General features: G+C 35.8%; 1 pseudogene; it reads left to right on the plus strand.

The window, feature by feature from the left end:
• The window catches only part of LOC101419950 (ribonucleoside-diphosphate reductase subunit M2 pseudogene), a 158,245-nt pseudogene extending 133,444 nt beyond the window's left edge, over positions 1 to 24,801 (plus strand).
• Positions 24,802 to 25,625: the final 824 nt, after the last annotated feature.

Consider the following 25,625-nt stretch of genomic DNA (forward strand, 5'->3'; position numbering starts at 1 on the left):
GGGACTTCCTCAAAATTAATGCCTTCTGCATCTCAAAAGAGTTTGTCAAGAAAGTGAAAAGAGAGCCTACACAATGGGAGAAAATATTTGGTAACCATAGATCTGGTAGGAGACTTATAACCTGAATATATAAAGAACTTCTATATCTTGAAAATAAAAAGACAAACAACCCATTTAAAAAAATGGGGAAAAAATTTAAACAGGAACTTCTCCAAAGAAGAAATGCAAATGGCTAAAAAGCACTTGAAAAAATGCTCCAAATCTTTAGCTATCAGGGAAATGCAAATCAAAACTACAATGAGATACCATCTTACTCTCATAAGATTGGCAGCTATGTAAAAAACAGAAGAATACAAATGTTGGAGAGGATGTGAAGAAATAGGAACACTCATCCATTGCTGGTGGGAATGCAGAAGGATCCATCCATTCTGGAGGACAGGTGGCGGTTTCTCAAAAAACTAACCATAGATTTGCCATATGATCCAGCAATTCCACTGCTGGGTATATACCCAGCAGCACTGAAAACAAGGACACAAACCGATATATGCACACAAATGTTCATAGCAGCATTGTTCACTATCGCCAAAAGTTGGAATCAACCCAAATGCCCATCAACAGATGAGTGGATCAATAAAATGTGGTATATATATACAATGGAATAGTGTTCAGCTTTAAGAACAAATACACTACAAACACACGAGATAACATGGATGACTCTTGAGAACCTTATGTTGAGTGAAGTAACCCAGGCATTGAAGGACAAATACTACATGACCTCAATGATATGAAATAAGCAAGCTGCCTCAGGGAGCTAGAGACTGGAAGATAGGCTTACAGGAAATCGGCGGGTAGAGGAAGGATTTAGGCTGACATCTACATGGGTGAAATCTATGATAAGATGGAGGTAAGTATGTGTACAAGGAAGGGATAAAATGGGGGCATAGGGTTACCTTTGGGCGGGGCTTTGGGGGTTTGAGGGGTGCTAGGGATGGGAGGATGGGTAATATTGCCCAAGAAATTGGGGGGAGGGTGGAGCAACATACGAACATAGGAGATTGTCAGGGGTTAGTTGAGAATATAATGCTGAGAAAATCTTTTCAAAATATAATTAGGGAAGTTACCTGTTTAAGATACTTAAAGGGGATAATCTGATGTAGGACAGACTCCTAGGGAATATCTGAATGCTCATTTTGCCAGAGTGGGTTATACCATTGTGTAAAGACCAATATAATGAGAGTAAAGGTAGACCCACATCCTGGGGAGGACTAATGCCATCAAATAGAGGGAACTGTATCTCTCGAGAGAAAGGGTGGCTCCCAGGGCATTAGGGCAGTTGAGCAAGTCAAGCCCTCAACACTGTTGCAAGTATCTCTGAACATGGCTCCTCAAGAAATGAAGATTGACTGTCACTGTGGGCCCCAGGAGAGGGGAAATAGATATTGAATAGATGGAACCAACGTAACTGTGAGGGCAATAGAAGTGTTTCACAAGAGTACGCAAGGATGGATATAAAACATGTAATATTACACCAAAAACATATAGGGGATGACAGACTAATAATGTAAACCATAATGTAAAACATAGGATAACTGAAAAATTTAGAAAATTGTATAGCCTAAAGTATAAACCACAATGTAAACACAAATGTTGCCTTGTTTGAAAGCTATTGTCTCAATATCTATACATCAATTTCAGTAAACATGATATGAATAAGTTAAAAGATTATCACTGTGGAAGGGAAAAGGTTTTATATTGGATATGTGGGAGTACTGTATATTGTATATATGAATTACTGTGATCTATGGCTCTTGTGAAGAGAAGCTCAATAATTAAGAAAAAAGAAAAGAAAAAGATAAGATGTAGAATTTTTCCAAATCATTATGTATTCTTTATCTAACCTTTAAACTCATCGCTATATTCCATTTTACTATTAAGGGAACTCTGGCATTATATTTGGCTTCACTTTTCAGGAAGTTTTGGATCACAGAGTGGTTCAACAATGGCAGTGGAGGAATACTGGTATGGGATGCTATTGACAGGGGACATATGGTTGACAAGGAGTTATACAGGGCATGTGTCCAGGGTGCATGGAAATGTTTGGATATACTCATTGTGGAAACAATTAAAAATAACAGCTGGGGGGGGGTACTGGGTTCCTGGCCAGGGGGAGCTCTGTCATGGTCCCTAGGGGAGCAGCAGCAGTCCACCGGTTGCAACAGCAATGACCAAAAAGGAATGAGGGTCCAACAGTGAGCCCCTGATACTAATGACTATGCTTGTGAGCCTATACACCTGAAATAAGAACAAGGCCTAGAACAGCACTGTGCCTAGGAGTTCCCTCCTGACAGCCTCCGTGTTACTCAAATGTGGCCAGTTTCAAAGCCAAACTCAGCATGTAAATGCACTGCCTTCCCCCCAGCATGGGACATGACACCCGCGGATGAGCCTCCCTGGCACTGAGGGATCACTACCAAGTACCAGCTGATGACATAACTAGAAAATGACCTTGAATTAAAGGTTCAATGTGGACCAGCAGAATATCCCTGTCTACATATAATAACAGGAGTTTAAAATGCTGTTTGACCTAAAGTAAGGGGGAAATGGAAAGGACAAATGAGTTTATATGGCTATGAGTCTCTAAAAAAGAGTCTAGAGGTTGTCAGAAGGATTGCCCTTATGCACACTTGAGAAGAGTCTCAGAGACAGATAAAGTAGATACAACCCCAGGTATTGGTTCTTTTGAGGGCTAAACAGACCCATAGGTTCTATGGTCATGGCGGATGGAGTTCACTGCCATGTCAGTTGGCCCTTCTTTGGAGTTGGTGTTTCTGTGTGATGGAGCTGGACTCAGATGTGACCTCTTTTCACAAGCCTTTCATGCTACTTTACTGGAATTATAGTTGGTGCTAGGGTTTAAGATATATCTAGGGGATCTGAATCTCTGGACTGACAATATGATAGCCAGGCCCTGAGCCTCAACAGAGTTCAGCTACTACACTCTGGTTTATTGGACTTACCCCACTCAGCTAACATGGAGTTGAAGAATGTCAACCACCACACCATGGGGCCTAGAGTGCCTACAACTGAAAGCAGGAGGATTGCATCCAGTATCCATGTGGAATCTAAGCCCCCTCTTGACATAGATGTGGAATGGACACAACCAATCCAAGGTCCACAGGAAAGAGGAATACAGTAATGATTAGAGTGGACTTAATGATATTCTATTCATGAACTATAGTGGTTAATAATCGAGAAAATGTGGCACTGGTGTGGAAAAAGTGGCCATGGTGGCTGCTGGGTGCGGGGAATGGGAGGAAGAGATGAGATGTGGAGGCATTTTCGGGACTTGGAGTTGTCCTGGGTGGTGCTGCAGGGACAATTGCCAGACATTGTATATCCTCCCATGGCCCACTGGATGGAACGTGGGAGAGTGTTGGCTGTGGTGTGGACTACTAACCATGGGGTGCAGCGATGCCCAGAGATGTACTCACCAAATGCAATGGATGTGTCATGATGATGAGGGAGAGTGTTACTATGGTGGAAGTGGTGGGGTGGGGGCGGTCTGGGTGAATGGGGACCTCATATTTTTTGAATGCATTATTTTTTAAAAAATGAATAAATAAAATAAAATAAAAAAAAAAACAAAAAAACAAAAAATAAATAAATAAAATGCTAGGGGAAAAAAGGCTGTTAACCAAGGGGAAAAAAAAAAGTATATTGAAGGTTAAAGTCCCTACATAGCTAAAGCCACCTTGGAAAAGAAGAATGAAGTTAAAGGATTCACACTTCTCCATATTAAAACCTATTACATGTGGGGTGGGGTGGGGAGTGGAGCATATGGGAATCCTCTATATTTTTTAATGTAACATTTTGTGTGAACTATGTATCTTTTAAAAATAAATAAGAAATATATTTTAAAAAATCTTATTACAAAGCCATAGTAACCAACACAACATGGTACTGGCACAAAGATAGACATATAGACCAACAGAACAGAATTGAGAGCTCAGAAAAGTACACTTATATTTATGTCCAAACAATGTTTTACAAGATGGCACAGACCACTTAATCAGGAAAGAATTATCTCTTTAACAAATATTGTTTGGAAAACTGGATCTTCTATTGCTGAAAAATGATGCTTCCTTGCTGACACCATAAACAAAAGCCACCTCAAAATGATTAGAAACCTAAATTTAAAAGTTAGCACTACCAAAATCCTAGAAGAAAATGTAAGGAAGCATCTTTAGGATCTTTCCTTAGACAATGATTTCTGAGATTTAAACAAAAGCACAAGCAACATCACCAACAAAATATAGATATATGGGACTTCATCAAAATAAAAGTTTTGCTCCTCAAAGGACTTTACCATGAAAGTAAACAGACAACCTATGGGATGGGAGAAAATATTTGGAAACCACATATCTGATAAAGGATTAATATCCAGTATATATAAAGAAATCCTTTAATTGTGCAACAAAAAAGCAAACAACCATATTTAAAAATGGGAAAAAGACTTGAACAGACATCTCTTCAAAGAATTTACAAAAATGACCAGAAAGCAAATGAAAAGATGTTCAACATCATTACCATAAGGGAAATGCAAATCAAAACCACAATGAGATAATATTTCAAACACATTACCATGGATTCTATTAAAAAAATGAAAATAACAAGTGTTGGAGAGGATGCAGAGAAATAGGAACGCTCATTCATTGCTGGCAGCAATGTAAAATTGGTATAGTGAATGTGGAAGAGAGTTTGGCAGTTCCTCAGAAAGTTAAGTATAGAACTGTCATATAACCTGGCAGTTCCACTACTGGGTATAAAACCAAAATAACTGAAAGCAAGGGCTTGAACAGATATTTGCACACTAATGTTCATAGCAGCATTATTCACAATTGCCAAAGGATGGAGCCAACCCATGTGTCAATCAACTGATGAATGCATAAATAAAACGTGGCATACAATGGAATATTATTAAGCTATACAAGCATGGATGATCCTTGAAGACATCATTTTGAAGGCAATAAGCCAGGGAAATAATTCTGCTATGCCCAAATTTCCTTTGCCTATAAGCGGTACAGATATTTTGAATTAAGTTCTACCATGACTCAGATTGACCTTATTTTAACAGTGTCTTCAAAATTCCCATTTACAAATGAGTTCTCATCCACAGGACCAGTGCTTAATACTTGAACATATTTTTGTAGGGGACATGGTGCAATTCATAACAGTGCTTCTATTAACATGTCCTTTTGTGAAAATAAATATATATGCATTTCTGTTGGGTTAATACATAGAAGAAATGATGGCTATTTATTTACCTAGTTTTAAGAGATACTGCCAAATAATTTCCAACAATTGCACAAATTTACATTCCCACCAAAACATACTAGTGTTCCAATTGCACCATATCCTTTGTACTATCAGTGCTTTTATTTTTAGTAATTTTTTCATGTGTATTGTTCATATATTATAATAATATTGATTTCTACTTTCTTGGAATTACATTGGATACGTTTTCATATTTCATTGACAATTCTGATATTCTTTCTACTGATATGCCTACTCAAAATGCCTATTTGGACTTATTTCAGGAAAGAGGTTATATTTTTCTATTTTTCTCTTGCAGATTTGTTGGAGTTATTTATATGTATTTCGGATATGAGTCATTTGTTAAATATATGCGCATTACACATATTTTCCACCATTTGATAGGGGTGCCTGTTAGCTCTCTTAATAAAAGTGCATGACTTTTTTGTTTCATATAACAAGAAACTTAATGTGGAATCTGAGCTCAAATGCTTGGATCATAAATAATAGGAAAGTAATTCAGAATGCTCCAATAATATATAATAAAGAAAATATTTTATCCTATAAAAACACTTCTCAATTTATATGTACAAGTAATCAATACCTTATATAATTATAATATCTTTTATAATCAATCATTTAAAATATTTATCTTAAAATGTATTAACTACAATTGTCAAATGGTTGCTTTAATATGCAGAGTAAAAGGAGAGCCATAAATCATCAAGTAATACTTTAGGAAGAAAATAACATTTTAGATGAAAACTAATATATAACTTTATAAAATGAAAACATACTATTTTGTATAAAGCATACTTTTTAAAGATGCTTAATGCCTTTATTTTAAAACACATCCATCTAGCATTAATATAATAAAGCATGTATGCAATTAGCCATTTACAACATAAAACCACTTTAGGTTATTGATAGGGGAAACCAAAGTAACATATCAATCTCCTTTTACTTATCCAAGCTTTTTCTTACTCATGAATTTTTCAAGCTTTTCTCTCTCTTTCCATATCCTCTACTCTTTCTCCTAGTTAGCTAAAGTTATCTCAGAATTTCTCATGACCTAAAGGAAAATCCATTACTTAAACAAGCTTCATCAGGCACTTAGTGTAAACTCTATTGGTTTTAACACAGCGTAGGCAATTAGCCCAAGGCAGTTTCCTACAGTTCATTGTAGATTGTCGATTGCTACCTAGTGACTTACTAGAACATCCTGAAAGCATCAAGGAACTTTCCCATACCACCAATAAAATAAAACTGACATTTCAATAAAAGCCATCTTTTACGCATTCTAGTTATTTTTCTATTTAAAGATAATCTCATGATTTAACTTGCATCTCTTTGCACTCTTATCCAATATTTGAGGAAAAGGAATGAGAATGTAGATTATTCCCTTTGGCTAGTTTCCTATAAATTGAGTGTTTCAAATGTCCTTTAAGTATGAACTTAATACATATCTTAAAGGGCTTAATTCCTCTTCATTACTGTTTATTGGTGTAGGCTGAAAGAATTGCTTTCTAAAATATTCTTCCAAAAATATCATTTAAAACAAAATAATAATATTAAATATCATATCTCCATTGAGGTCCGTGGGTAAATATAACCCCAAAATTATCATCTAGAGAGAGGAGGTCATAACTATCAACAAATCTGATCTATCAATATTTCCATTTGAAAGTACATTAGTCTGCAAAATGGATGCTGGTACAAAGGATCAGAAATCTGTTCACTTTTATAAAGGGTATTTATTTAGGATTAAAGCTAACAGTCTCAAGGCCATTGAAAGTCCAGCTCAAGATACCATAAGAGGTACTTTCTCACCAGGTCAGCTGCCATAAGTTAAAGCAAGAAGGTGGGATATCTCTGCCAAGTTTCAGCCTTTCTCTCTAGGCTTCCTATATCCGCTCTCTTTCCAATATCAGCTATAAACTATCAGGGAAATGATCCATATTTTCCAGGGACTTGGATTGTTTGAGCCTTATCCTTTATGTCATATGGCAGGATCAAAATGAAAATGTAATCTCCTTTGGTGTCTTCTTGACTGAGTGCCCATTTATATCAGCCCATCAAGGCAATGCAGACTCAACCTGAGTCATGCCTTACTGATGTGGTTGAAGCAAAGCCCTAATCTTAACAGGTAATTTAATCAAAGACCTCTCAGCTGAATCTAATGCTATCAAAGGGCATCACACCCAGAGGAATAGATTAGTTTACAAACATAATCTTTCTTTTTTTGGATTCACAAAAATAACTTTAAACTGTTACAAAAGAAAGCCCAAAGATACTTGGACAACAAAATTTGTTGTAAAGAGTTCAAATTGATAAACTGAAAAATTTATTGAAATCATATATAAGGTTACTGGGTCACTTCTAATTAAGCTGATGCATACATTATGCTCTATATAGGGACATCATTTATGTTCATGAATTTGACAAGATTTTGGTAAAAATTTATGCACCTCAAAGTTTTATGTGTTTCTATCAAATTCAATTGGCATATTTTAACCTAAATATATCTCAGACTTAGAATGTCACAAGGCTTCAATACCTAAAGGATATGTGCCCCCTCCTCATTACCTTTCCCTCTCCCCTTAAGCATATTAAAGTACCCTTGTCACTTTTCTTGGAGCCATCCTATCCACATTCACATTTGTCATAGACAAAAGAGAGAGCAATCTCTAATGACATGAGAAGGTGTCACCAGTCCGTTTCCCATCATACCTAGGGAACTGTATCAGAAAATATTTATTTACATCTATTTCCCCATCTGTTCTGCAACATCCATCCTATGAGATTCAAAGTTTATAGATAAAGACTATCAATCATGAATCAAATGGTAGTTCCACCTGGTTACCAGGTAGTTGAACCATAAAGGGGTTTTGTCTCCCAGTTTTGCTCCAGATTATACAGGTACAGTTTTTAGGCAGAGTTTATAAAAGTAATCCAATTTCACTTCTCTAAACAAAATAGATCAGGTAATGCCTCCAGGTATCAGCCATTCATTGGCATTATATCTTAGAGAAATATTTAAGGATATTGTTTGGTTTCTTTTCTATATGCTCTTATGGTTAGAGTGCTATCATTTCATTCACAGGCATCATGATCCATTTGTGCAGCCTCTTCCAATTTTCTATCACATTTTCTTTCTTTTACTTATAATGATTTTAATCCATATTCTTCTCATAGGGGTATACTCTTGTTAAAATGTACTGTCTATTGAACAGGAAGTAACATTATGCACACCAAGATTTGTTTTCCATCACCCAAATTTCAGACTGATGTAACAGGATTTGACAGGTAAATTTTAAGAATGTCCTGCCCCTTGGCCATGGGTTAACATTAAAAATTAGCCTTCTGGGACTGAGGCAAAATGGTATCAGTTTAAGTGGGCACTCACCATGTCCCTCAAAAAATGACTAAGGAGGGGCAAGATCCTGCCTGAGTGAGCAGGAGGCTTCAGGGAATCAATCTGGAGGGAACAGGACAAAGAAATAAAAGTCCAAAGAAAAACTGTGAGTTTTTCACCCTGGTGGCTGAAAATGGTGGGTGGCTAAGCCCCACACTCAAGGCAAAAAGTCACCATGAACCCCCTGATTCACACCAGCCACCAATCAGGAGGAAGAGCTCTTTGGTAGTAAGGGTAAAGAGGGGTTTCCATTCTGTGAGTTTGGTTTCCCAAACTCCCTTTAAAATTTAGGGAGCATACCAGCTGGCAAGAGGTGGCCCCAGGAAGAGGGCAGAGGTGAATATGCTCATGCAGCTTGCTTTACCTAGCCGACCTGCAAGAGAGGAACTTGGGCTGGGAGATGATAGAGTCAGGCAATTGACTGGTCCTGTGCTGAAAACTATTAAAATTCCAATTCTCCTAAATAAAGCAGATGGTAGGAAGGACTTAATAACCTTCCATGGGCCTATTTAGGGTACCTTGGGAGGAGGAAGAGGCCTGGAAGAAGGCTGAGAGTCATTTCTCTGTGGTGAGTTCCAACACCAGGTCCTATTTGAATTTCAGAAGGGAATTAAACTTGGTCAGTAGAAGAGAGGGTCTATCTGATCACACAGGCTATTGTGTCCTGCTGCCCTGGGAGAGAAAGCAATACAAATAGAAATGGGGCAGGGACAGACAGGCTACTAAACAGCAGGAATCTACCCAACTGCAGAGTGAAATTTGCCCCAGAGAAAGTGACTGGATAGCTCTCTAGCTAGCAGACCCAACAAGAAAATTAAACTCAGTGGAAGAGTCTCTGATCTGAATATATGAGGTCCCTGGCTTGAATCCTTAGAGAAGTAATATGCTGGGTTATCAAACACCCAGCTGGTACTTTAGGACAGGAAACACATAGACAGTACTTTTGTAATAGCTTCTCTTGGGACTTTTATTTTTCTTTTAAAAAATTCCTTTTTAAAAAAATTTAACTTAGTTTACTTGCTAAAACCCAATTCAAAACCTGCTGAGGGCTGGATGTTGAGTAACTGATTGATGAACACCAAAAGCCAGAGAAGTTTTTCAAGGCCTTAAGTCGGAAGGCTGTTTTTCCTAAGTTTTTGTTTGCTTGCTTGAGTGTTTGTTTTTGTACTTTTTAAAATTTTTCCCTCTTTCTTCCCTCCATTTAAAAAAAATAGATACTGTTGTTTAGTTTCTCTGTTTCCTCTTTTTTTGTATACCAGTTTTGTCTACCTACACTATTTCCATTTCCTTCCTTCATCTTCCTATCTTCTTCTTTATGTTCTTATTCTTACATTCCACCTCTCTTTGTTTAGTCCTCATTTTTTTCTTGTTTTTATTTCTATCTTCTCTATCCTCTGTTTTCTTTCTTTTTAAACCTTTTTTCTTCTTTTCTCTTTTGTTCTCTTCTTATCAGTCTGGTCTTTTAATTCATTCTAGATTTTTTTCAGTTTTTCATTTCATTGTTTTATTCTTATTCCTCTACACTTCTTACATGAATTAATCATTCATTTTCCTAGGTCTTATACAGTTTCTTTCCATCTTACTATTATTATTACTATTATCCTTTTTCTCTTCTTACCCCTTTCTCTTTCTCTGGCCCTAATCTTTTCCTTTCAAGAGAACATAGATAATAGCAAGGAAACAGATAAGAGAAACAAAGTGTCAAAGAAAAAACTTACCAATGACGCAAACTAATCAACTAAATAAAACCCTAGAATAGAGAAAGAAAATAATCAATTGAATAAACCCATCAAGATGAAGAGGTGCCTAAACCAATAAAAAGTTATAAACCATACTAAGAAACAGGAAGACATGTCCAAGTTCAATGAGCAAACTAAAAACCATGAGAAGATGCAGAGCATGGAACAAATAATCAGAGCTTCCCAAACAAATATGAACCAACTTAATGAATGAAGGAAGAGATCAAGGATATTAAAAGGACACTGGGAGAATATACTGAAGAAATCATAAACATACATAAAAAGACAACAGATATGGTGGTACTGAATAGCACAATCAAAGAAATCAAAAACCCTTTGGAAGCATATAAAAGCGGTTTTGAACAGGCAGAAGAAAGAATTAGAGATGAGGAAGACTGTACATCTGAAATCAAACAGATATAACAGACAGAAAAGAAAGAAAGAAAAAATCCAGCAGGGACTTAGTGATCTGAATGACAACACAAAATGCTCAAATATATGCATTCTAAGCATTCCGGAGGGAGAAGAGAAGAGAAAGGGGACAAAAGGAGTGTTGAAGGAAATAATAGATGAAAACTTCCCAACACCATTGAGGGAGATGGATGTACATGTCCAGGAAGCACAGCACACCTCAACCTGTATAAATCCCAACAGGTTTACTCCAAGACATATACTTGTTAAATTGTCCAATGCTCAAGACAAAGAGAGAATACTGAAAGCTGCAAGAGCAAAGAGAACCATCACATACAAGGGAAGCTCAATAAGATTAAGTGCTGATCTCTCATTTAAAACCATGGAGAAAAGAAGGCAGTGGTATGACATAGTTAAGCTGCTAAAAGAAAAAGGAACCTTCCAGCCAAGAGTTCCTTATTCAGCAAAGTTGACATTCAAAACTGATGGACAATTCAAAATATTCACAGATAAACAGAAATTAGCATTATATGCCAATAAGAAACCTGCCCTTCAATAAATACTAAAGGGAGTGTGGCAGCTTGAAATTAAAAAACAAAACAAAACAAAAAAAAAAAACAAGAGAGGGAGTTGGAGGAGAGCAAAAAATAAAAATAAAAAAATAAAAACAGCACATGACATATATAAACCCAAAGAAAATATGGCTAAAGTAAGTAATTCCTTGCTGAGTAATAATACTGAATGTTAGTGGATTAAACTCACTAGTCAAGAGACACAGACTTGCAGAATGGATGAGGAAATATAACCCATTTATATGCTGTCTACAAGAAACCCACATTAGATCCAGGAATTCAAGGAGGCTAAAAGTGAATGGCTGGAAAACAATTTTACAAACAAACAACCACCACAAAAGGGCAGGAGTAGTTATACTAATATCAGGCAAAATAGACTTTAAATGCAAAATTATTTTAAGAGGTAAAGATAGACACTATATATTAGTAAAAGAGGTAATCTTTGAAGAATAAAGAACAATCTTACATTTATGCATCTAACCTGGGTTCCTCAAAATACACAAGGAAAACATGGAATAACTATGTGGAGAAATAGATGCCACTACAGTTATAGTCGGGGGCTTTAATACACCATTATGACCATTAGATAGGACATCTTGACAGAGAATCAATAAAGAAACAAATACTTTGAAAAATACATTGGAGGGTCTTGACCTAATAGAAATATACAGAACACTACACCCAAATTAGTGGGATATAATTTATTCTTGTGTGTACATGGATCACTCTCCAAGATAGACCACGTGCTAAACCACAAAACAACTCTCAATGAACTCAGTATGATTGAAATTAGAAAAGTGATTTCTCTGACCACAATAGAATGAGGGTGGAAATCAGTAAGGGGCAGAGAACCCAATTAAGCAAACAGTAGCTTAAGGAGGAAATTACAAAGGATTCAGCAACTACTTTGAAATAAATGAAAATGACAGTACAACATATAAAGAACTATGGGATGCAACAAAAGCTATACTGAGTATGGAATTCATAGCCATAAACACATGCATCAAAAAAGAAGAAAGAGCTAAAATCAATGACCTAACTGCACTCACATTCTGGAATTAGAAAAAGAATAACATACTAACCTCAAATGAAGTAGAAAGAAAGAAATAATAAATTTATAGAAGGACTAAATGAAGTAGTAAATAGAAAGCACTAGAAAAAAAATAAAACCAAAAGCTGGTTCTTTGAGAAGATCAATAAAATTGACAAATCCTTAGCTAGATTAACGAAGAAAAGAAGAGAGGGGATGCAAATACACAAAATAAGAAATGAGGAAGGAGATATCTCCACTGCCCCCACAGAAATAAATAGTAACATAAGAGGATACTTTGAAAAATTATATGTCAACAAGAATGATAATTAGAGGAAATGGACAAATTCCTAGAAACACACAATCAGCCTATATTGATCAAAGAAGAAATTCATGAACTCAGCAGATAAATCACAAGTAGCAAGACTGAATTAGTCATCAAAAACCTCCCAACGAAGAAGAGCCAGGACCAGATGGCTTCAGAGGTGAATTCTACTAAACATTTTGGATGTTAAACTCATCCAAAAAACTCATCCTAACTCTTTCTGCGATGCCAACATCACCATAATACCAAAGCCAAACCAAGAGGCACAAGAAAGGAAAATTACAGGCCAATCTCTCTAACGAACCTAAGTGCTAAAATTCTCAACAAAATACTTGCTAATTGTATTCAACAACACATCAAACAAATTATACACCATGACCAAGTGGGTTTTATCTTTGTTATGCAAGGATGGTTCAACATAAGAAAATCGACGACACAACAAAAAGAAACAGATTTCCGTGCCTCTGACAACAGAAGCAGACAAAGAAGACATAGCAAATAGACAGAGAGAACAGACAACTGGGGTGGGGGGGGAGGAGAGAAATAAATAAACAAATATTAAAAAAAAAAGAAAATCAATGAAATACTCCACATGAACAGATCAAAAGAAAAAAATCACAGATCATCTCTATAGGCACAGAAAAAGCATTTGACAAAATACAGCACCATTTCCTGATAAAAACATGGCAAAGGATAGGAATAGAAGCACTCTTTCTCAACATGATAAAGGATATATATGAAAAGCCAACAGATAACATAATATACAATGGTGAAATCCTAAAAGCTTTTCCTCTAAGATTGGGAAAAAGACAATGATGCCCACTATCACCCCTCCTATTTAACATTGCATTAGAAGTACCTGCTTAAGCACTCAGGCAAGAAAAAGATATAAAATGCATCCAAATTGGAAAGGAAGAAGTCAAAATTTCACTATTTGCAGATGACATGATCCTATACATAGAAATGCCAGAGAAATCTACAACAAAGCTTCTAGAGCTTATAAATGAGTTCAGTAAAGTTGCAGGTTATACATTCAATGCACAAAAAACAGTAGCATTTCTGTACAACAATACTGAGCAATCTGAGGAGGAAATCGAGAAAAAAAATCCCATTTAAAATGCCAACTAAAAGAATCAAATACCTGGGAATAAATTTAACTAAAGATTTAAATTATTTATACACAGAAAACTGCAAAACACTGTTAAAGAAATCAAAGAAGACATAAATGAAGAATATTCTCTGTTCATGGATGGGAAGACTAAACATCATTAAGATGTTTATCCTACCCAAAGTGATCTACAGATTTAATGCAATCCCAATAAAAATCAACACAGCCTTTTTTTTTTTTTACTGAATTGAAAAAACTATGAAATTTATTTGGAAGGGCAAGAGGCCATGAATAATCAGATATATTGAAAAAGAAAAATGAAATCAGAGGAATCTTACCACCTGACCTTAAAATATACTACAAAGTTACAGTGCTCAAAACTGCATTAATTGGCCAAGGATAAATGTACTGACCAATGGAACTGGGTTGAGAATTCTGATATAATCCTTGCATATACAGTCATCTGATATGTGACAAGGCCACCAAGCCCACTCAACTTGGAGAGAATGGCCTCTTCAACAAATGGTCCTTGGAGAACTTGATATCCATATGCAAAATAATGAGAGAGGAACACTATCTCACACATTATGTAAAAATTAACTCAAGATGGATCAAAGATCTAAATTTAAGAGCCAAAACCATAAAGACCTTGGAAGATAATATAAGTAAGGACCCTCTAATAGGAAATGGTTTCATGAACTTCACACCCAAAGCAGGAACAGCAAAAGGAAAAATAGATAAATGGGATCTCCTCAAAATTAAATATTTTGTACATCAAAGGAGTTTAACAAAAAATTGAAAAGACAGCCTACCCAATGGGAGAAAATATTTGGTAACCATATATCTGATAGGAGTGTAATATCCAGCATATATAAAGAAATCCTATATCTCAAAAATAAAGGCAAAAAAGGCAAACAACCAATATTAAAAATGTGCAAATGACTTGAACAGACACTTCTCCAAAGAAGAAATACAAATGGCTAAAAAGCACATGGAAAGATGATCAATATCACTAGCTATTAGGGAAATGCAAATCAGAACTACATTAAAATATTATCTTACACCCATTATACTGGTGGCTATTAAAATAACAGAAGACTACAAGTTTTGGAAAGGATGTGGAGTAATGGGAATCCTCATCTACTGCTGGTGGGAATGTAGAATGTTCCAACCATTGTGAAGGATAGTTTGGTAGTTCCTCAAAAACCTAACTATAGATTTGCTATATGATCCCGCAATTCCACTGCTGGATATATACCCAGAAGAACTGAAAGCATGCACAAGAACAGATATATGCATATCAATGTTCATTGTGGCATTACTCACTATTGCTAAAAGTTGGAATCAACCCAAATCCCATCAACAGATGAATGGATAGACAAAATGTGGTATATACATACAATGGAACATTACTTAACTGTAAGAGGGAATACAATACTAACACATGGGATAACATTGATGAATCTTGAAAATCTTATCTTGAGCAAAGCAAGCTAGGCATTGAAGAAAAAACATTACATGACTCGCTGATATGAATTAAGAAAGTTGAGGAGACTCAGAAAGCTAGAGTCTGGAAGACAGGTATACAGGAAATAGAAAGGGAGAATTTTGTGAGCCAAGTCCATACAGGAGAAATCTATGATAAGGTGGAATTGAGTAGTTGTGTAGTGAAGGGATATGACATGGGTATAGTGATACTATTGGGTTGGGTGGTATAAGTTTGACAGGGGGGTAAGGTGGGGAGGGTGGGTTGGATGGCCCATGGAACTGGAATAGTGTTGGGGGAGGTAGCAAGTGAGCACTCCAGATTGGTGGGCATGTGGCTGAAAATACAATGTTGGGAAAGCTCTTTTGGTGATATGACAAGGAAGGGTCACTAGTTTAGGGTGCTGTATGGGGAGCACTTGGGACAGGGTACACCTGGTGCAGTCTTCTAAAGAATGTGCAAGTGATCACTTTGTCATAGAGTAATATATAAGTGGGTGGAGACTCACTTAAAGAGCACAAAGGAGTTGGACTCCCATCCTGGGAAGGCCTGATACGTTTTTAAACAGAGGGGTGGTTGTCTCTCAAGAACATGGGTGTTTCCTAATAGGGGAGGACAGACCAGTGTGTCAAGACTTCCGTGTTGTCACAAGTAAATATAAATCTTATTTTTCAATTGTGAAGCCTGGTGGTTGCCATGGGCTGAGAAGGGAGGGGGAGGGAGGGATAGAGTAGATGGAAGATGGGGTATTTAGGGGGTGTTCTTCATGATCTTGCAATGATGGAATCAGGCCATGTTGAATTTCATCAAAAATTTATAAAAATGTATGGTCTAGAGTGTAGATCATAATGTAAACCATTGACCATGGCTAGTGGCTATGTATCAATATCTGTATATCAGTTGTAACAAATGTACCATCCACATATAAAAAGGTTATTGATATGGGAAGGGGGAAAAGTGGAAGGATGTTGGGTATATGGGAGTCCCCTGTGTTCTGTATGTGACTTTACTGTGACCTAAAACTTCATTGAAGACAAAATGAAAAAAAGGAAGACCCTGGGGGAATAAATGGATTAAAATGTCAATGTACATACAGGACAACAGATCTTACAGTGATGAAAGACAAAACATCAAAATTTAAAAAATATTTTTCATTATGATTTTAATATCTCAAATTCTAAATATTATTTTAGTTTTGGTTTTCTAAAATTATTATGTATTTTATTTCTTATATTTAAACCTACCATTATTATTTCATTTTCCTATTGATTGTATATGGCAATATTCTAGGCTTCATTTTTGAAGTTTTGCCAAACAGATGGGTTACAACTGTAGCAGGGCAGGATCATTGGTGTGGGGTGTCAGTGATGGAGGATACATCCGGGCATAAATAAAATGCTCCTTGAAGGACAAAATTCATATTACTACCAAGCAATGGCTGGCAATGCAACTGGAAAAAGACCCTGAATAAAAGGAGCAAAAGGTAAAGACAATGGGCTTATATAGCTGAGACTTCAAAGTGAGTTGGGAGGTCATCCTGGAGGTAATGCTTATGTACATCTCAGCAGGATCTCTTAGATTGCCAAAGAGTGGGGCTCCTGATGACTTTGGAGACACCCAGGTCCTATGGTCACAGCAGATAGCTTTGGAGTCTGGTGCCTTTGCCAGTGGATCCTACCTTGTTGTTTGTGTTCCCCGGTGTGACAGTTGGACTCAGCTGTGACTTCTCTACAAGTACCTTTTCTGTCCCTTCTATTTGAACCTAGAGTTGGATGCTGGAGTTGGTAGGTGTACATCCAAGAGGCTTGAATATTTGGGCTGCCCATATGCCAGCTGGGTCCTAAGCCTCAGTGGAGTTGCAACACTTACTCTTCAGTTCAGTGAACTCATCCAGGATAACTAACAAGGAGGTGAGGTTGGACAACCACCATATCAAGAAACTGAGAGAGTCCACATTTGCAAGCAGGAGAGTCTCATCCATCAGCTGTATGGGATTGAGGCCTCCCTCTCAATTAGAGGTGGATAGGGCATCACCATCCCAGAATTCTCAGGATTGGGCAATAAAATATGGACTAGATTGGATTTATTGGTATTCTACTATAGACTTACTGTGATTCTAGCAATGGAAGGAATTATATCATTGATATGGAGACAGTGGCCACTGGAGGTGATGGACACAGGGAGAGGGAAAAAGAAGTGTAATATGGGAGCATTTTTGGGACTTGGAACTGTCCTAAATGTCATTGAAATGACAGACACAGGTCATTATATATCCTTCCATAACCTACAGAATGGAGTGGGAGTGTACACTACAATGTAAGCTATACTTCATGCTTAGTGGCAATGTTCCAAATGTGTTCATCAATTGCAATGAATGTACCACACTAATGAAAGAAGTTGTTAATGTGGGGAATGGTAGGAGGTGTGGGGAGTGGGGCATATGGGAATCCCTTATATTTTTGCATGTAACATTTTGTGTAATGTATCTTCAAAAAATAAAATTTATGATTATTTTTTAATTAGTCTTAAATAAAAAAATATAAGGTGAGCTTATTATGTTCCAACTCCATTTGTAATATACAGTTAAAAATAGCAGTATAATTATAATCTTTAATGCAATGATATCATTCTCTACTAGCAAAGAAAAGTAAGTAAAACTCTGGCCCTGAAACAGAGGGTAAAAATGAAAAATAAATGATTGGGATATTAGAAAAATATAAATATGTATAATTTTTTCCCTCTTTTATATTAGAGAAACTGTAGGATTATTGAAAAATCATGCTTTAAGTACAGAGTTCCATAAATCCTCCTATTATTAACATTTTGCATTAGTATGGTACATTTGTTATACTTGAAAGATTATTTATTTTATTGTACTATAAAATATATCCCATGGTTAACATTAGGGTTCACTGTTTGGTTATTTTGGCAACATATATGTCCTAAGATTCCCCCCTTTATAACATAAAATTCTGCCTTTTAACCATATTTAAATAATCCCATGCTGTTAATTACATTCACAATGTTGTGCTAACCTCACCATGACCCATTAGCAAAACATTTCTATCAACCCCACATAGAAATTCTGTACAGCTTAATCATTAACTCTCCATTCCTTGTACCCAACCTGGCCCCTGACAACCAAAATTCTAGTTTCAAACTCTATGAATTCACATATTCTAATAGTTTCATATCCATGAGATTATACCATATTTGTCCTTTCATGTCTGGCTTATTTCATTTAACATGTTGTCTTCAAGGTTCATCAATATTGTTAAATATTTTGAACTTCATTTCTTTGTTATAGCTCAATAATATCCCATTGTGTATATATGCCACGTTTTGTTTAACGAATCATTGGTTGATTGACACTGGGTTGCTTCCATCTTTTTGGCAATTGTGAATAATATTGCTATGAACAATAGTGTGCAAATATCTGTGTGAATCCCTGCTTTCAGTATATTTGGGTATGTATCTAGAAGTGGGATTATCTGTTCAAATGGTAATTCTCTATTTAACTTCCTGAGAAACTTCCAAATTTTCTTGAAGTGACTACACCATTTTATAGCCCCACCAACAGTGAATAAACATCCTGTTTCTCCAGATCCTCATCAATACTTGTAATTTTCCATGTTTTTAAAAATAAGTAGAATTCCAGTGGGTGTATTTTCTTGTATTTTGATTTGCATTTCCTTAATGGTTAATGATGTTGAATATCTTTTCTGTGTATTTTGGTCATCTGTATGTCTGTTCAAGACTTTTGCTCATTTTAAAAATTGGGTTGTTGTCTTTTTGTTGTTGAGTTGTATGAAATTTTATATATTCTTGATATTAAACCCTTATCAGACAAGAGGTTGTGAAATTTTCTTCCATTATGTAGGCTGTCATTTTACTTTCATGATAAAGTCTTTTGATCCACAAATATTTTTTTTTGATACATCCCATTTATTTATTTTATATTTGATGCTTGTGCTTTGGGTGCAAGGTCTATGAAACCATTGCCTATCAAAATGTCATGAAGTTGCTTTCCTGTTTTCTTCTAGGAGTCTTAAATTTCTGGTTCTTATATTTAGATTTTCCCTCTACTTTGAGATTATTTTCATATATGGTGTGGGGTAGGGGTTCCACCTTCATTCTTTTGCATATGGATATCCCGATTCCCAGCACCATTTGTTGAAGAGATGATTCTTTCCCCATTCAGTAGATTTAGCATCCTTGTTGAAAATCAGGTGGCCATAAATGAAAGCATTGGTTTCTTCACTCTAAATTCATTTCCATTCATCTATGTCTCTCCTTGTGGTAGTACTGTAATCTTTTGATGTAAAAGATCTAAATGTAATGACATTTTAAATCTGGAAGTATGAATCTTCCAACTTCATTTTTGTTTTTCAAGTAGATTTGGCTATTTGAGCTTTAGCCCTTTATCCTTCCACATAAATTTAACAATTCACTTTTCCATTTCTACAAAGAAGACTTTTGGAATTTTGACTTGGATTTCACTGAATCTGTAAATCTCAGTTGGGTGAAACTGACATCTTAACAACGCTTATTTTTCCAATCCATGAACACTAAATGTTCTAGCATTTATTTAGGTCTTTTTTTCACAATGTTTTGTAATGTTTTGCTGCTTTTTTTTTTTTTCTGTATAAGTCCTTTGTATTATTGGTTAAATATATTCCTAGATGTTTCTTTTAGATGTAATTTTAAATTATTTTTTTCTTCATTTCTTCTTCAGATTGTTTATTATTTGTGTATAGAATCACAGCTGATATTTGGATGTTTACTTTGTACCATGTCAATATGATGAAATCATTTATTAGCTCTAGGAACTTTGTTATGGATTTTTCAGGATTTTTTTTGTATGTATGATCATGTAATCTACAAATAAAGAAATTTTTACTTCTTACATTCCAAAGTGGATAGCTTTTATTTCTTTTTCTTACCTAATTCCTGTGGCTAGAACTTCCAGCACAATGTTGAATAACTGTGGTGAGAGTGGGCATCCTTGCCTTACTGCTGATTTTAGAAGGGAAGCTTTCAATCCTTCACCATCAAGTATGATGTTAGTTGTGCATCATTCATATATGCCCTATATCCTTTTGAGGAAGTTTCCTTCTATTCCTAGTATTCTAAGTGAGTGGGAATTTTTTTTATCAAAAAAAAAAATTCTGCTTCAATTGAGATCAATGTTTTGTTTTGTTTTCCTTAGTTCTTTTAATGCAGTGTATTACATTAATTGATTTTCTTATGTTGAACCACCCTTTCATACCTGGGATAAATCATACCTGTTCCTGGTGAATTGTGCTAGTGGATTCGGATTGCTAATATTTTATTGAGGATTTTCTGCCTACATTTATAATAGATAAATATAAGCTTGCAATTTTCTTGTCTTGTAGTATCATTATATGGCTTTGGTATTAGGGTAATATTGGTATTTTATGAGTTAGAAAAGTTTCCTTCCTCTTCAAGTTTCATGGAAGAATTTGAGCCAATGGTGTTAATTCTTTTGGAATGTTTGGTAAACTTCTCCATGATGCAATCTGGTCTTGGACTTTTCTTTTTTGGGAGTTGTATATATGTATAACTGATTCAATCTCTAAACTGTTTATTGGTTTGTTGAGATCTATTTTTTCTTGAACCACTATAAGTAGTCTTTCAGTTTCTAGAAATTTATCCATTTCATCTAGATTGTCTAATTTGCTGGCATAGAGTTGTTAATAGCATCCTCTTTTAGTCGTATATATTTCAGCTGGGTTGGTTGTAATGTCCCTTTTTCATTTTGAATTTAGGTATTAATGTTCTCTCTTTTGTTTCCTCAGTCTAGTGAAAAGTTTGTCAATTTTATTGATCTTTTCAAAGAACTAGCTGTCGGTTTTGTTGATTTTCTTTATTGATTTTTAAATTATCTAATTCATTTATCTCTGCTCTAATCTTTGCTATTTCCTTGCTTCTGCTCACTTGGGTTTATTTTGCTCTTCTTTTTCCAGGTCCGCCAGTTTTAAGGTTAGGTTTCCAATTTCTTTTTTAATGTAAACATTTAAAGTTATAAATATTCTCAACACTACCTTTGCATCATCCATACATTTTAGTATGTTGTATTGTCATTTTCATTCCTCTCAATATATTTCTTAATTTCCTTTGTAATTTATTCTTAGACTCATTCATTGTTTAATTTGACATATTTGTGAATTTTTCAATTTTCTCTCTAATATTGATTTCTGACTTCATTCCATTGTGGTCAGAGAAGATATTTTTGGTGATTTCAATATTTTTATTTTGTGAGATTGTTTTTTGCTAAACATATGGGCTATTCATGGAAATGATCATGAAAACTGGAGAAAAGTGTGCATTCTTTTGCTGTCGGGTGAAATGTTCTATATGTCTCTTAGGCCTAGCTGATTTAGAGTATTGTTCATATCTTCTATTTCCTTATTGATACTCTCTCTAGATTTTCTATCCGTTTTGGAAAGTTGTTTATTAAAGTCTCCTACTACTAATGTAGTACCATTGATTTCTCCTTCCAAATCTGTCAGTATTTGTTTCATATATTTTAGGTTGCTTCTGTTAGTTGCATATGTGTTTGTTATGTCTCCTTGTTAAATTGAACCTTTATCAGTATATAATAACCTTCTGTGTCCCTAATAACTTTTTGACCAATGTCTATTTTATCTGACTCTTAGTACAGCTACCCCAGCTCTCTTTTTATTACTTCTTTTATTTTTCATCCTGTCATCTTCAACTTACTTATGTCTTTGAATTTAAGATGTGTCTCTTTTAAACAGCATATAATTCAGTCATGTTTTATATATAATCTTCCAATTTCTGCCTTTTTACTGGATTGCAGTGACAAATAGAAGCCATTATACATTTTGTCAAAACCTATAAAATGTGTGGTGCAAAGTGTATACCATAATGTAAGCAATAGACCATGCTTAGTAGCAATAGGTCAATATGTGTTCTTCAATTCTACTAAAAGTACCACACTAATAAAAGTTATGGAGAGGGGGTGGGATATATGGGAATTCCCTGTATTTGCAATGTAACATTTATATAATGTAAAGCACCTTTAAAAATAAAGAATAAAAAGGCACTACTGATAATGCAGGACTTCTGCCATTTTGTTATTTTATATTTGTTAGTATTATACCATTTTTGACCCTCTGTTTTTCTGATAGTGCCTACATTGATTTTATGTAGTGTGCCCCATTTCTGTTTGGATATATTTTTCAAATATTTTCTTGTGATTACTATGGGGCTTAATTTAACACCTAAATATATAACAACAAAAATTTAATTTAAAAACACCATGACCTCAGTAGCATACACATACCCATTTCCTATACCCCTTTGTCCCACCACAATTTTTTCATGCTTGTTACCACTTACACCTTTGCATATTGTATGCCCCAAACCATAACTTTATCATTTCTTTTTATCCATTTGCATTTTAGCACTTGTAGGGAATAAAACATAGTTATACACCAAAACATAGTACTGGTATGTACAATTACCAAGATGATTACCTTTACCCAAGGTCTTTATTTCTTTATGCCACATTAGAATCACTGTCTAGTGTCTTTTCCTGTCTAAAGAACTCCATTTAGTAATGCATGCCAGGCAGATCTAGTGGTAATGAACTCCATCAGCTTTTATTCATCTGGGAGCATCATAGTTTCTCCCTCTTTTGAAAGAAAGTCTTGCTGGATATAAAATTGGAGGTTGTCCATTGTTTTATTTTGTTTATTCTTAGTATTTTAAGTATTTCAACACACTGCCTTCTTGCTTCCATGGTTTTGGTTTCTGATCAATCTAATTGTGACTCCCAGATACATAACATGAAACTTTTCTCTTGTAGCTTTTAAAACTTTCTCCTTGTCTTTTGTGTAAACAATTTGACTACTATTTGTCTGAGTGTGGTGGCTTCAAGCTAAATGCATCCCAGAAAAACTAGTCCTAAAGTTAATCCATTCCTGTGCTTGGAAGTCCATTGTAACTAGGAACTTTGATGAGGATACTTCAATAAAATCCATTCAAGATGGGTCTTAATTGTATTACTGAGGATGAATACAGAGAAAGAGTGAAGAAGTCATGGAGGCTAGATGATGAAAGCAAGCCAATCCAGGAGAGAAGGGAGAGACAAACAGATGCCACTATGTGCTTTGCCATACAATAGAAGAGCCAAAGATGTCTGGTAGCTAGGCTTTTGGAAGAAAGTTTCACAGTGCCACTCATCTCTGTCAGTCTTGCTGCTTTGGTCTCTGTGCTGCCCACTGCCATTCTGTCTGTCCCCATCCTGATCTTCCCTTTGACCAACCCATAGCAGCTCCAGGGTTTCAGCCTGCTGGACAAAGAGAATACATCCCTGGCCCTCAGCAGCACCTGCACTCTGGCTAACAAGGCCACCAGGAAGATTTTTCAGGAGCCTGCTGAGCCACAGAACAAAACTTAAGTATCTGCACCCAGCAAGGAGAATGAAACACTCCTGAGAGAAAATACCCTCTGCTTTGTCATCTTTCCCATAGAATACCAAGACATTTGGCAGGTATATAAGAAAGCTGAGGCTTCCTTTTGGACAGCTGAGGAGGTGGGTCTTTCCAAGAACATTCAGCACTGGGAAACCCTAAAGCCTGAGGAGAGACATTTTATATCACATGTCTTGGCTTTCTTTGCAGCAAGTGACTGGTAGTAAATGAAAACTTGGAGGAGCAATTTAGCCAAGAAGTTCAGATTACAGAAACCCATGGCTTCCAGATTGCCATGGAAAACATACATTCAGAAATGTATACTCTCCTTACTGACACATTATAGATCACAAAGAAAGGGAATTTCTCTCCAATGTGATTGAAATGATGCCATCCTTAAAGAGGAAGCCAGACTGGGCCTTGCATTGGTTTGGGGACAAAAAGAAGCTATCCTATGGAGGACAAACATGTTGTAGCCTTTACAGCAGTAGGAGTCTTCTTTTCTGACTCTTTTGCATTGATTTTCTGGCTCAAGAAATGAGGATAGAGAATTTATTAGCAGAGATGAGGGTTAACCCTGCAACTTTGTCTACCTAATGTTCAAACATCTGCTTCACCAACCTTCAGAGCAGAGAGTAAAAGAAATAATTATCAATACTATTGAGATAGAACAGGAGTTCCTGACTGAGGCCCTAGCTGTGAAGCTGATTGGAATGACTTGCACTTTAATGAAGCCATACATTGCATTGATGGCAGATAGATTTATGCTGGAACTAGGTTTCAACAAGGTTTTCAGGGTAGAAAATCTATTTGACTTCATGGAGAATATCTCACTGGAAGGAAAGACCAACTTCTTTGAAAAGAAAGTGGGTGAGTATCAGAGGATGAGAGTGATGTCAATTCAGCAGAGGTTTCCTTTACCTTGGATGCTGACTTCTAAATAAACTGAAGGTGTATTCTTATTTTGCTGGTTTTTCCCCCCAAGAATAAAACATCAACTACTGAAATGTATCAACCAGCTACATCATGAGTTGACACAAATTTAATATTCTTTGATGGCATCTTTAAAACTGTGTAGCTACCTCAACTAGTCTTGTTAATACTATTATAGTGTTGCCTAGAAAGAGGACATCTAAGACAAAAGGTTAGTAGGGTTTTTATGAAAGATGTTGCTAATGTTTGGGTTTTGCCAGTAGGTTGGTGTTACATGACTTTCCTAATGTTCCAGGAGCATTCTCAGCTTTTGAGGGGGAAGACCCTCAAACTCATTGAATCCAGCAGGATTAAGCATGCAGTTACTACCTACCACAAGACAGTTGGAAGATGTCACCCTCCTGTTTCATTTAAAGCAGATTTTAAAGCTCACTTTCTAGTTTGTATATACAAGTGGCACTTTACAAGCAAATAAATATTGCACTGTCCAGCTAAAAGCCTAGTATAGATGAACTTTGTTGGTTTCTACACCAAAGCATTGAATCCACTTAATGGGAGCCAATTCAAAATGTACTAGGTAACTAAAGTTAAACCTATGTAGATGAAGCATGGTATTTTTAAGCTTTATTTTCTTTAATGGATTGAAGTATTTTTAAAATCTATTTTCAAGTCCATCCTGTGCATACCTATCTGTTATATCTAGTTGAGGCCACATAGAAGACAAGTTGTGTGTTTTATCCCACAGCACAGTGGTATCCTGGGATAAGAGAAAAGGAGTTAGTTTTTTAAAGAGTGATCTTTCAGTTAAAAAATTAAAACCTAATGTACTAG

Source organism: Dasypus novemcinctus, chromosome 4, assembly GCF_030445035.2.
Source record: "Dasypus novemcinctus isolate mDasNov1 chromosome 4, mDasNov1.1.hap2, whole genome shotgun sequence".
NCBI lineage: Eukaryota > Metazoa > Chordata > Mammalia > Cingulata > Dasypodidae > Dasypus > Dasypus novemcinctus.